Source organism: Eriocheir sinensis, unplaced genomic scaffold (genome assembly GCF_024679095.1).
Source record: "Eriocheir sinensis breed Jianghai 21 unplaced genomic scaffold, ASM2467909v1 Scaffold675, whole genome shotgun sequence".
NCBI classification, from domain to species: Eukaryota; Metazoa; Arthropoda; class Malacostraca; order Decapoda; family Varunidae; genus Eriocheir; species Eriocheir sinensis.
Window position 1 is genome coordinate 232,501 of NW_026112026.1, and position 4,330 is coordinate 236,830.

The 4,330-nt window shown below is 44.1% G+C and overlaps 1 long non-coding RNA gene across 5 annotated transcripts in view; it reads right to left on the minus strand.

The window, feature by feature from the left end:
- Positions 1-4,092, minus strand: part of LOC126993785 (uncharacterized) — a 65,660-nt gene extending 61,568 nt beyond the window's left edge. For all 5 annotated transcript variants that reach the window (XR_007748278.1, XR_007748282.1, XR_007748281.1 and 2 more), the window contains exon 1: positions 4,033-4,092. This is a non-coding gene — a long non-coding RNA (uncharacterized LOC126993785). The remainder of the gene's footprint in view (positions 1-4,032) is intronic.
- Between the last annotated feature and the right edge of the window lie 238 nt (positions 4,093-4,330).

The following is a 4,330-nucleotide window of genomic DNA, read 5'->3' on the forward strand; positions in this document are numbered from 1 at the left end:
GCTACCAGTGAAAGCCAAATCCGTGCCTATCACAGTGGACGGGTTAACTTAATTTGTAGTACGCATCAAACTTTTGTTTTAGCAGACAGACGGGCGATTGAACCTGAACGAGAAACATGTGTCTCATTGTGTACTTTTCAAGGCTTGCAATGACACTTTACCTCGTGCATTATTTCAAAAGCCTATTACATACGTTCACTATATATTTATCATCACCAGTGGTGTGGGGCACGTTCCTCCCCACCTGAGTGCTGCCACTTTCAGCTGATGGGTGACATTTCCTCACTCTCTCTCGTTTATATATATATATATATATATATATATATATATATATATCTATATATCTATATATATATATATATATATCTATATATATATATATATATATATATATATATATATATATATATATATATATATCTATATATAATGCTTGTTCTCGTGCAGTCAATGATAGAGAGGTAGCTCACAAAAGGTACCAGAGCCTTCAAACTAATGCTAATTATGAACTTTACATTTCTGCCCGAAATCGTGCCAAATCTATTCTCCGACTAACCAAAAATTCTTTCATTAATAGAAAATGCCAAAACCTTGCTTTCTAACTCTTCCTGTGACTTCTGGCATCTAGCCAAAACATCTCTCCAACTACACTTCTTCATCTTTCACTCCACTCCCCAGTCCTGACGGCAACACTGCCGTCTCATCTATCTCTAAGGCTGAACTCTTCTCTCAAACTTTTTCTAAAAACTTCACTCTGGACGATTCTGGGCATATTCCTCCTACTCATCCCCCCTCTGACTCCTTTATGCCTGTTATAAAGATTCTTCAAAATGATGTTTTCTATACCCTCTCTGGCCTCAATCCTCAGAAGGCTTATGGACCTGATGGAGTGCCTCCTATTGTCCTTAAAAACTGTGCCTTCGTGCTGTCACCCTGCCTGGTCAAACTCTTTCGCCTCTGCCTGTCAACATCTACCTTTCCTTCTTGCTGGAAGTATGCCTTCATACAGCCTGTACCTAAGAAGGGTGACCGCTCCAATCCCTCAAACTACCGTCCTATTGCTTTACTTTCTTGTTCATCTAAAGCTTTGAATCAATCCTCAACCGTAAGATTCAAAAGAACCTTTCCACTGCTGACATTCTATCTGATCGCAAGTATGGGTTCCGCAATGGGCGTTCTACTGGTGATCTACTAGCCTTCTTAACTGACTCTTGTTAATCCTCTCATAGCTGTTTCGGTGAAACTTTTGTTATTGCGCTGACATATCAAAAGCTTTTGATAGGGCCTGGCACAAATCTTTGCTTTCTAAACTACCCTTCTTCGGTTTCTATCCTTCTCTCTGTACCTTTATCTCCAGTTTCCTTTCTGACTGTTCTATTTCTGCCGTGGTAGACGGTCACTGTTCTTCCCTTAAATCTATTAACAGTGGTGTCCCACAGGGTTCTGTCCTATCTCCCACTCTTTTTCTGTTGTTCATTGATGATCTTCTTTCCAAAACGAACTGTCCTATCCATTCCTACGCCGATGATTCCACTGTGCATTATTCAACTTCTTTTAATAGAAGACCCACCCTTCAGGAACTTAACGACTCAAGGCTGGAGGCTGCAGAACGCTTAGCCTCAGCCTTACTATTATTTCCGATTGGGGCAAGAAGAACCTGGTGTCCTTCAACGCCTCAAAACACAGTTTCTCCACCTATCCACTCGACACAATCTTCCAAACAACTATCCCTCTTCTTTGACCACACCCAGCTATCACCTTCCTCAACACTAACCCTCCTCGGTCTATCCTTCACTCCCAATCTTACCTGGAACCTTCATATCTCATCTCTTACTAAATCCGCTTCCTCGAGGCTGGGCGTTCTGTACCGTCTCCGCCAGTTCTTCTCCCTGCACAGTTGCTGTCCATATACATGGGCCTTGTCCGCCCTCGTATGGAGTATGCATCTCATGTGGGGGCTCCACTCACACAGCTCTTCTGGACAGAGTGGAGGCTAAGGCTCTTCGTCTCATCAGCTCTCCTCCTCATACTGATAGTCTTCACCTCTTAAATTCCGCCGCAATGTTGCCTCTTTCTATCTTCTATCGATATTTCAACGCTGACTGCTCTTTTGAACTTGCTAACTGCATGCCTCCCTCCCGCGGCCCCTGCTGCACTCGACTTTCTACTCATGCTCATCCTCTACTGTCCAAACCCCTTATGTAAAAGTTAACCAGCATCTTCACTCTTTCATCCCTCACGCTGGTAAATTCTGGAACAATCTTCCTTCATCTGTATTTCCTCCTGCCTACGACTTGAACTCTTTCAAGAGGAGGGTATCAGGACACCTCTCCTCCCGAAATTAACCTCTGATTTTGGACACCTTTAACCTCTGTTCGGGGCAGTGAGTATGGGTTTTTTTCTTTTTTTTCTTTGCGCCCTTGAGCTGTCTCCTTAGCTGTAAAAAAAAAAAAAGTCCACAACTTGGGAAATGGCAGCACAAGCCGTGACAGCCCTTACTCTAACAGACGACGCCTTGTCGATACAAGGCAAGTGCTTTGTTTATGTTGTGGATGTGGATACGGGCAACCGACCTTGGCCGTATGTGACGCACACCTGGAAAAGTTGGAGTTAACGGTTGCCCTAGCTGCCTCCAACGCGGTGGGAGAAAAAGGACCAGTGTGACACCAGGTTACGGACAACCGACAATTCGCTCCTGGTTGGGCGTATGGGCGTTGCCTGTAACCCCAATGGTTGGAGGAAAACGGCCAGTGTGACACCGCCTTACGGCAGTGATCCCGCTGATTGGGTGAGCGCCAGCGATGATGTCATCGGACTCACAGCGAATCACAAGCGTGTTTCCAGAACTGTCAGCCAGTCATAAGGCAGCCGTCTTCAACTGCGGCTTCAAAACGACTTATTCTCTCTTCCCATTTCCTTTCTTTTTCCAAGGTACATATTTTGAGATAAAAAGGGAGGAAAGGCGGAAAAACATGTCAGCTTCACAGGTAAGAACAAATAAGTGCTTTTCCAGTGTTCTCAAGACACAGAGTTTTGCAATCCTCGAGTTTAGCGCTAAACCCTCGGAACAAAGCAAGCGCGAAACTCGAGGAACTGTAGTATTTTCTGGAGCACAACTTTAGCATAGGATTCCACCACTCATCCTGTCTTGTGCGTTTCTTTTTTACAGTGAGGGAGGCAGCTCAAGGGTGGAAATAAATAAATAAAAAAGCCTGATCACCACTGCTACTGTACATGAAATAGATGAGTGGCCAGAAGACAGGATGAAAGTAAACAAGTGAACAGTTTCTTTTCCCTACTCATAAACCCATGTATTGGCCTACATTTTAGCTCCTTGTTACAAACCCACGTCTTGGCCTACATTTTAGCTCCTTGTTAAGCAAACCCACGTCATGGCCTACATTTTAGCTCCTTGTTAAGCAAACCCACGTCATGGCCTACATTTTAGCTCCTTGTTACAAACCCACGTCTTGGCCTACATTTTAGCTCCTTGTTACAAACCCACGTCATGGCCTACATTTTAGCTCCTTGTTAAGCAAACCCACATCATGGCCTACATTTTAGCTCCTTGTTAAGCAAACCCACGTCTTGGCCTACATTTTAGCTCCTTGTTAAGCAACACCACGTCTTGGCTTACATTTTAGCTCCTTGTTACAAACCCACGTCTTGGCTTACATTTTAGCTCCTTGTTAAGCAAACCCACGTCTTGGCTTACATTTTAGCTCCTTGTTAAGCAAACCCATGTCCTGGCCTACATTTTAGCTCCTTGTTAAGCAAACCCACGTCTTGGCCTACATTTTAGCTCCTTGTTAAGCATGAGCATAACCTTGTGTCACTCATGTATTTTTTTTTTTTTTTAAAAGAAGACGGCTCAAGGGCAACAAAAATTGTAGAAAAAGCCCGCTACTCACCGCTCCCACAACAGATAAAAGTAAAGAGTTGCCAAAAGAGATGTCAGTTTTGGGTGTCTTGCAAACTTCCTTACAAACGAGCACACGAAAGGTACAGAAAAAGACCGGGTGGAGTACTCACCGGCGCGGCAGCAGAGGCACCAGGAGGGTGTGGGTGTGGCCCTGACCACCAACTTGCCTGGAAAGAATGTGTCTTGTTGTTGATAACTACAATAAATGTAATTATGAATTTTAATGAACATAATTGCTTTGTGAAAGCACAGGAACACGACTGAGTCGACTATCTCATTATTAGGATACAAATTTGACCCCATGGTGATTGCAGTCCTCCTCTGTTCCTCTGTGCTGGCTGCCTTAACTTGCCTGGGCTGAGTCATCTGTCAGGTTGTCCACTTGTGACTTCCCGTGACAACTCACCC